The sequence below is a fragment of the Nothobranchius furzeri genome, unplaced genomic scaffold, assembly GCF_043380555.1.
Source record: "Nothobranchius furzeri strain GRZ-AD unplaced genomic scaffold, NfurGRZ-RIMD1 Scf270, whole genome shotgun sequence".
Taxonomy (NCBI): Eukaryota; Metazoa; Chordata; class Actinopteri; order Cyprinodontiformes; family Nothobranchiidae; genus Nothobranchius; species Nothobranchius furzeri.
The window spans coordinates 15,001-24,488 of NW_027223285.1; positions in this window are offsets into that span (position 1 = coordinate 15,001).

Sequence of the window (9,488 nt, forward strand, 5' to 3'; positions counted from 1 at the left end):
GCTGCAGCCAGCGTCCAGCAGCTGATGGTGGGGTGGAGGAGCTGCAGCCAGCCTCCAGCAGCCAGCCTCCAGCAGCTGATGGCGGGGTGCAGGAGCAGCAGCCAGCCTCCAGCAGCTGATGGCGGGGTGCAGGAGCAGCAGGCAGCCTCCAGCAGCTGATGGCGGGGTGGAGGAGCAGAAGCCAGCCTCCAGCAGCTGATGGCGGGGTGCAGGAGCTGCAGCCAGCGTCCAGCAGCTGATGGTGGGGTGGAGGAGCTGCAGCCAGCGTCCAGCAGCTGATGGTTGGGTGGAGGAGCAGCAGCCAGCCTCCAGCAGCCAGCCTCCAGCTAGTGATGGCGGGGTGGAGAAGCAGGCAGCCTCCATCAGCTGATGGCGGGGTGGAGGAGCAGAAGCCAGCCTCCAGCTGGTGATGGCGGGGTGCAGGAGCTGCAGGCAGCCTCCAGCAGCTGATGGCGGGGTGCAGGAGCTGCAGGCAGCCTCCAGCAGCTGATGGCGGGGTGGAGGAGCTGCAGCCAGCGTCCAGCAGCTGATGGTGGGGTGGAGGAGCTGCAGCCAGCGTCCAGCAGCTGATGGTTGGGTGGAGGAGCAGCAGCCAGCCTCCAGCAGCTGATGGCGGGGTGCAGGAGCAGCAGCCAGCCTCCAGCAGCTGATGGCGGGGTGGAGGAGCTGCAGCCAGCCTCCAGCAGCCAGCCTCCAGCTAGTGATGGCGGGGTGGAGAAGCAGGCAGCCTCCATCAGCTGATGGCGGGGTGGAGGAGCAGAAGCCAGCCTCCAGCTGGTGATGGCGGGGTGCAGGAGCTGCAGGCAGCCTCCAGCAGCTGATGGCGGGGTGGAGGAGCTGCAGCCAGCCTCCAGCAGCCAGCCTCCAGCTAGTGATGGCGGGGTGGAGAAGCAGGCAGCCTCCATCAGCTGATGGCGGGGTGGAGGAGCAGAAGCCAGCCTCCAGCAGCTGATGGCGGGGTGCAGGAGGTGCAGGCAGCCTCCAGCAGCTGATGGCGGGGTGCAGGAGCAGCAGGCAGCCTCCAGCAGCTGATGGCGGGGTGCAGGAGCTGCAACCAGCCTCCAGCTGGTGATGGCGGGGTGGAGGAGCTGCAGCCAGCCTCCAGCAGCCAGCCCCCAGCAGCTGATGGCGGGGTGGAGGAGCAGAAGCCAGCCTCCAGCAGCTGATGGTGGGGTGCAGGAGCTGCAGCCAGCCTCCAGCAGCCAGCCTCCAGCTGGTGATGGCGGGGTGGAGGAGCAGCAGCAGACAGCCTCCAGCAGCCAGCCAGCCTCCAGGAGCTGATGGCGGTGTGTGGGAGCAGCAGCCAGCCTCCAGCGTTCAGCCAGCATCCATCAGCTGATGGCGGTGTGAAGGAGCTGCAGCCAGCCTCCAGCAGGTCATGGTGGGGTGGAGGAGCAGCAGCCAGCCTCCAGCAGCTGATGGCGGGTTGCAGGAGCTGCAGCCAGCCTCCAGCAAATGATGGCGGGGTGCAGGAGCTGCAGGCAGCCTCCAGCAGCTGATGGCGGGGTGCAGGAGCAGCAGGCAGCCTCCAGCTGCTGATGACGGGGTGCAGGAGCTGCAACCAGCCTCCAGCTGGTGATGGTGGGGTGGAGGAGCTGCAGCCAGCCTCGAACAGCTGATGGCAGGGTGCAGGAGCAGCAGCCAGCCTCCAGCAGCTGATGGCGGGGCGCAGGAGCTGCAGGCAGCCTCCAGCAGCTGATGGCGGGGTGCAGGAGCAGCAGCCAGCCTCCAGCTGGTGATGGCGGGGTGAAGGAGCTGCAGCCAGCCACCAGCAGCTGATGGCGGGGTGAAGGAGCTGCAGCCAGCCACCAGCAGCTGATGGCGGGGTGGAGGAGCTGCAGCCAGCGTCCAGCAGCTGATGGTTGGGTGGTGGAGGAGCAGCAGCCAGCCTCCAGCAGCTGATGGCGGGGTGCAGGAGCAGCAGCCAGCGTCCAGCAGCTGATGGTTGGGTGGAGGAGCAGCAGCCAGCCTCCAGCAGCTGCTGGCGGGGTGCAGGAGCAGCAGCCAGCCTCCAGCAGCTGATGGCGGGGTGCAGGAGCTGCAGGCAGCCTCCAGCAGCTGATGGCGGTGTGCAGGAGCTGCAGCCAGCCTCCAGCAGCTGATGGCGGGGTGCAGGGGCTGCAGGCAGCCTCCAGCAGCTGATGGCGGGGTGCAGGAGCTGCAACCAGCCTCCAGCTGGTGATGGCGGGGTGGAGGAGCAGCAGCCAGCCTCCAGCAGCCAGCCTCCAGCTGCTGATGGCGGGGTGGAGGAACAGAAGCCTCCAGCAGCTGATGGCAGGGTGCAGGAGCAGCAGCCAGCCTCCAGCTGGTGATGGCGGGGTGGAGGAGCTGAAACCTGGGTCGGACCTGGTCTGCAGCAGGGCCCATTACCACTCAGAAGCTGATGGCAGTGTGTGTTTAGGTCCCTGCGGGGTGGATGAGCTGAAACCTGGGTCAGACTTGGTGTGCAGCAGGGCTCAGCACCCTCCAGAAGCCGATGACAGTGTGTCTTTAACTCCCTGCCTGGTGGGAGAGCTGAAAGCTGGGTCGGACCTGGTCTTTAGCAGAGCTCAGCAGCCTCCAGAAGCTGATGGCAGTGTGTGTTTCATCCCCTGCGGGGTGGGAGAGCTGAAACGTGGGTCGGACCTGGTCTGCAGCAGGGCCCATCACCATCCAGAAGCTGACGGCGGTGTGTGTTTAAGTCCCTGCGGGGTGGGAGAGCCATAACCTGGGTCGGACCTGGTCTGCAGCAGAGCTCAGCAGCCTCCAGAACCTGATGGCAGTGTGTCTTTAATCCACTGCGGGGTGCAGGAGCTGAAACCTGGGTCGGACCTGGTCTGCAGCAGGGCTCAGCAGCCAGCAGAAGGTGACGGCAGTGTGTGTTTAGTTCCCTGCGGGGTGCAGGAGCTGAAACCTGGGTCGGACCTGGTCTGCAGCAGAGCTCAGCAGCCAGCAGAAGGTGATGGCAGTGTGTGTTTAAGTCCCTGCCTGGTGGGAGAGCTGAAACCTGGGTCGGACCTGGTCTATAGAAGAGCTCAGCAGCCTCCAGAAGCTGATGGCAGTGTGTGTGTTTTGGTCCCTGCGGGGTGCAGGAGCAGGAACCCGGGTCGGACCTGGTCTATAGCGGAGCTCAGCAGCCTCCAGCAGCTGATGGCAGTGTGTGTTTAATTCCCTGCCTGGTGGGAGAGCTGTAACCCGGGTCGGACTTGGTCTGCAGCAGGGCCCATCACCATCCAGAAGCTGATGGCAGTGTGTCTTTAATTCCCTGCGGGGTGGAGGAGCAGAAACCTGGGTCGGACCTGGTCTATAGCAGAGCTCAGCAGCCTCCAGAAGCTGATGGCAGTGTGTGTTCAAGTCCCTGCGGGGTGGGAGAGCTGAAACCTGGGTCGGACCTGGTCTATAGAAGAGCTCAGCAGCCTCCAGCAGCTGATGGCAGTGTGTGTTTAAGTCCCTGCGGGGTGGGAGAGCTATATCCCGGGTCGGACCTGGTCTATAGCAGAGCTCAGCAGCCTCCAGCAGCTGATGGCAGTGTGTGTTTAAGTCCCTGCGGGGTGGGAGAGCTGAAACCTCGGTCGGACCTGGTCTATGGCAGAGCTCAGCAGCCTCCAGAAGCTGATGGCAGCGTGCCTCTAAGTCCCTGCCTGGTGGGAGAGCTGAAACCTGGGTCGGACATGGTCTGCAGCAGGGCTCGGCAGCCTCCAGCAGCTGATGGCAGTGTGTCTTTAAGTCCCTGCCTGGTGGGAGAGCTGAAACCTGGGTCGGACCTGGTCTATAGCAGAGCTCAGCAGCCTCCAGCAGCTGATGGCAGTGTGTGTTTAAGTCCCTGCCTGGTGTGAGAGCTGAAACCTGGGTCGGACCTGGTCTATAGAAGAGCTCAGCAGCCTCCAGCAGCTGATGGCAGTGTGTCTTTAAGTCACTGCCTGGTGGGAGAGCTGAAACCTGGGTCGGACCTGGTCTATAGTAGAGCTCAGCAGCCTCCAGCAGCTGATTGCAGTGTGTGTTAAAGTCCCTGCCTGGTGGGAGAGCTGATATCCGGGTCGGACCTGGTCCACAGCAGGGCCCATCACCCTCCAGAAGCTGGTGGCAGTGTGTGTTTAAGTCCCTGCGGGGTGCAGGAGCAGAAACCTGGGTGGGACCTGGTCTGCAGCAGAGCTCGGCAGCCTCCAGCAGCTGATGGCAGTGAGTGTTTAAGTCCCTGCGGGGTGGGAGAGCTATATCCCGGGTCAGACCTGGTCTAAAGCAGGGCCCATCACCCTCCAGAAGCTGGTGGCAGTGTGTGTTTAAGTCCCTGCGGGGTGGAGGAGCAGAAACCTGGGTCGGACCCGGTCTACAGCAGAGCTCAGCAGCCCCCAGAAGCTGATGGCAGTGTGTGTGTGTGTGTGTGTGTTTAAGTCTCTGCCTGGTTGGAGAGCCGATACCTGGGTCGGACCTGGTCTGCAGCAGGGCTCAGCAGCCTCCAGAAGCTGATGGCAGTGTGTCTTTCATTCCCTGCGGGGTGCAGGAGCAGAAACCTGGGTCGGACCTGGTCTATAGCGGAGCTCAGCAGCCTCCAGCAGCTGATGGCAGTGTGTGTGTTAAAGACCCTGCGGGGTGGGAGAGCTGAAACCTGGGTCGGACCTGGTCTGCAGCAGGGCTCAGCAGCCCCCAGAAGCTGATGGCTGTGTGTGTTTAAGTCCCTGCGGGGTGGGAGAGCTGAAACCTGGGTCGGACCTGGCCCGCAGCAGGGCCCATCACCCTCCAGAAGCTGATGGCGGTGTGGGTTTAAGTCCCTGCGGGGTTGAGGAGCTGAAACCTGGGTCGGACCTGGTCTGCAGCAGGGCCCATCACCATCCAGAAGCTGATGGCTGTGTGTGTTTAAGTCCCAGGGGGGTGGGAGAGCCATAACCTGGGTCGGACCTGGTCTGCAGCAGGGCTCAGCAGCCTCCAGTTGCAGATGGCAGTGTGTGTTTAGTTCCCTGCGGGGTGCAGGAGCTGAAACCTGGGTCGGACCTGGTCTATAGCAGAGCTCAGCAGCCTCCAGAAGCTGATGGCAGTGTGTCTTCAATTCCCTGCGGGGTGCAGGAGCTGATACCTGGGTCGGACCTGGTCTGCAGCAGGGCCCATCACCATCCAGACGCTGATGGCAGTGTGTGTTTAAGTCCTAGTGGGCTGCAGGAGCTGAAACCTGGGTCGGACCTGCTCTATAGTAGAGCTCAGCAGCCTCCAGAAGCTGATGGCAGTGTGTCTTTAAGTCCCTGCGGGGTGGGATAGCTGAAACCTGGGTCGGACCTGGTCTGCAGCAGGGCCCATCACCATCCAGACGCTGATGGCAGTGTGTGTTTAAGTCCTAGTGGGCTGCAGGAGCTGAAACCTGGGTCGGACCTGCTCTATAGTAGAGCTCAGCAGCCTCCAGAAGCTGATGGCAGTGTGTCTTTAAGTCCCTGCGGGGTGGGATAGCTGAAACCTGGGTCGGACCTGGTCTGCAGCAGGGCCCATCACCCTCCAGAAGCTGTTGGCAGTGTGTCTTCCATTCCTAGTGGGGCAGGGGAGCAAAGACCTGGGCAGAGGAGCGCCTGTCTGCATCCGATCCGGCCCCTCAGCAGCCCGCCGTGAGCCTTAGAGAACCCCCCCCCCCCCCCAGCGGGCTCCAGGAACCGGGCCCTGCGTCGGACCCAGCTCAGTAAGGCCCTCCCTCGGGCCCTGCAGCAGGTGGCCCCGTCTATGCAGTCGAAAACCCCGCGAAAATCGGTGTAGAAACGCCCGAGAGGCGTGGTGCGGTTCCCCCGGCCGGTACCGGGTCCGGACCGGTCCGGAAGTCCACCCAGAACACTGCCACCTGGGGCTTCTGGGCGGCTCCCCAGGCGCAGGCAGTCGAAAACCGCGTGAAAATCGGTTCAGAATTGACAAAACGGCGACCTCGTCGCTCCAAAAACTAAGTCCAAACTAAGCCTTTCGCTTATCGCTTAACGCTTAAGGCGGTCGGCCTTATGGCCAGTAAATGAAAAGTGCCTGCGCCCCTGGAGGTTTTGGAAGGTGCGAGCGATGACCATGCTCGGGTTAGTAGGTGAGGCCATCGGAAAACCAGCGTGAGTTGGCGGGTTTGGGTGGCAATCTATTCCAGGCAGAGTCGACTATCTCTGGGCATCAATTTTGGGATTTTTCCGGCTCTGGTTCTGGGAGAAACGCAGGGGCAAAGTGCACGAGCCGCGGCCGATTTTGGTGGCCTGTCCCTGGGCACAAAGTCTGAGGAGTGTGGGCCTGGTTCTCCGAAAAATACCAGTCTGCTGGAGCTCACTCCCATGGCTCCAGGGGGCACGGCACACCCCCCGGTAGCCGACCAAAGTGCTCTACTCGGGCCAGACTCGGACCCACGACCCGGGGTGAGAACCACAACTACTGGTCATCCTTTTGACCTCCAGGGGGCGCGGCAGAGCCTCCCCAGTCCGACGCAAGTGCCCCACTTGGGCCATACTCAGACCCACGGCCCGGGGCGAGAACCACAACTACTGGTCATCCTTTAGACCTCCAGGGGGCCCGGCACAGCCTCCCTAGACCGACACAAGTGCTCCACTTGGGCTGTACTCTGACCCAAGTCCCGGTGCGAGAACCACAACTACTGGTCATCCTTTAGACCTCCAGGGGGCCCGGCACAGCCTCCCTAGGCCGACACAAGTGCTCCACTTGGGCTATACTCTGACCCAAGTCCCGGGGCGAGAACCACAACTACTGGTCATCCTTTTGACCTCATGGTCATCCTTTAGATCTCCAGGGGGCCCGGCACAGCCTCCCTAGGCCGACACAAGTGCTCCACTTGGGCTATACTCTGACCCAAGTCCCGGGGCGAGAACCACAACTACTGGTCATCCTTTAGACCTCCAGGGGGCACGGCACACCCCCGGTAGCCGACCAAAGTGCTCTACTCGGGCCAGACTCGGACCCACGACCCGGGGTGAGAACCACAACTACTGGTCATCCTTTAGGACCTCCAGGGGGCCCGGCACAGCCTCCCTAGTCCGACACAAGTGCTCCACTTGGGCTATACTCTGACCCAAGTCCCGGGGCGAGAACCACAACTACTGGTCATCCTTTAGACCTCCAGGGGGACCGGCACAGCCTCCCTAGACCGACACAAGTGCACCACTTGGGCCATACTCTGACCCAAGTCCCGGGGCGAGAACCACAACTACTGGTCATCCTTTTGACCTCATGGTCATCCTTTAGACCTCAAGGGGGCACGGCAGAGCCTCCCTAGTCCGACACAAGTGTCCCACTTGGGCTATACTATGACCCAAGTCCCGGGCGAGAACCACAACTACTGGTCATCCTTTAGACCTCAAGGGGGCACGGCAGAGCCTCCCTAGTCCGACACAAGTGTCCCACTTGGGCCATACTCAGACCCACGGCCCGGGGCGAGAACCACAACTACTGGTCATCCTTTAGACCTCCAGGGGCCCGGCACAGCCTCCCTAGTCCGACGCAAGTGCTCCACTTGGGCTGTACTCTGACCCAAGTCCCGGGGCGAGAACCACAACTAATGGTCATCCTTTAGACCTCCAGGGGGCACGGCACAGCCTCCCTAGTCCGACACAAGTGCTCCACTTGGGCTATACTCTGACCCAAGTCCCGGGCGAGAACCACAACTACTGGTCATCCTTTAGACCTCCAGGGGCACGGCAGAGCCTCCCTAGTCCGACACAAGTGTCCCACTTGGGCTATTCTCTGACCCAAGTCCCGGGGCGAGAACCACAACTACTGGTCATCCTTTAGACCTCCAGGGGGCACGACACAGCCTCCCTAGTCCGACCCAAGTGCTCCACTTGGGCTATACTATGACCCAAGTCCGGGGCGAGAACCACAACTACTGGTCATCCTTTAGACCTCCAGGGGGCACGGCACAGCCTCCCTAGTCCGACACAAGTGCTCCACTTGGGCTATACTCTGACCCAAGTCCCGGGGCGAGAACCACAACTACTGGTCATCCTTTAGACCTCCAGGGGGCACGGCACAGCCTCCCTAGTCCGACACAAGTGCTCCACTTGGGCTATACTCTGACCCAAGTCCCGGGGCGAGAACCACAACTACTGGTCATCCTTTGACCTCATGGTCATCCTTTAGACCTCCAGGGGGCCCGGCACAGCCTCCCTAGGCCGACACAAGTGCTCCACTTGGGCTATACTCTGACCCAAGTCCCGGGGCGAGAACCACAACTACTGGTCATCCTTTAGACCTCCAGGGGGCACGGCACAGCCTCCCTAGTCCGACACAAGTGCTCCACTTCGGCTGTACTCTGACCCAAGTCCCGGGGCGAGAACCACAACTAATGGTCATCCTTTAGACCTCCATGGCAACAGGGGGATGTCAGACCCCAGCTCATCCCAGGTTGATGCCTCAATAGTAGCTTAGGGTCACGGCAGTCCCACCGTGATCCACCCTCTTGTCCTCTCTCCACAGGATGACCAGAGTGTCGTGTTTATTTTCAAAGTGTCCTCGTAGGATGACCATGAGTGCAGGAAAATTTTCAAAGTCCCTCTGTCGGATGACCATGAGTGCAGAAAAAATTTCAAAGTCCCCCTTGGGATTACCAGACGTTCGAGATTTCGGCTGAAAAATTTTCAAAGTGCTGCCGAGAGCCTGCGCTAGTTGCTTAAGGCTTGAGGAGATCCGCCTTATGGTAAGTAAACGAAAAGTGCCTGCGCCCCTGGAGGTTTTGGAAGGTGCGAGCGATGACCATGCTCGGGTTAGTAGGGAAGCTCATCGTCGAACCAGAGATGGGTAAGGGGCGAACTGGCAGATGTCTTCCCCACCGTCGAGCAGCATTCCGGGCTTCACATCGGAGGGCTCCAGCCGGCCCCGGTTCCGAGAACCGGCGCGCGGAAGGTGGCGCCTCCGAACCCGAAGCCAGCCTCTAGGCACGGTCGCAAAGGTGACAGACGCCCCGCCGCCTGCCTCCACAGCACCGTGGCCGCCTCCGGGTGACGAGACTGAGGCGCCCCGTCCGTCTCAGAGGTCCAGAAACGGAGCCCGCCGCGGCGGGGACGCGCCTTCGAACGCGTCCGCCGGCCCATCCGCGGAGGTGCCCTCCGGCGAGCACGTGCTTCTCAGGAGAGCCCGAGAGTCCGTTCACCCCTCCGGTCAAGATGATGCTTTGAGTGGGAGCCGAGCCGAGCGGGGCGGCTCCGGCGGGGAGGTTGGGAGGCGGCCGTTTGCCTTGCTGCAGCGGCCGTCGCCCCCGCCTGCCCGCCCGGTCGCCGTCCCGAACGACTCCTCTTCCCCACTCTCCCAGCACCCACCCCCCCTGTCGGTGGCGGCCGGCTCCGGTGCTGGCGGTCGCGCCTCCGGGCGACCCGTCTGCAGCGCCCGGCCTTCTCCACGGGGACTACCTGGTTGATCCTGCCAGTAGCATATGCTTGTCTCAAAGATTAAGCCATGCAAGTCTAAGTACACACGGTCGGTACAGTGAAACTGCGAATGGCTCATTAAATCAGTTATGGTTCCTTTGATCGCTCCAACGTTACTTGGATAACTGTGGA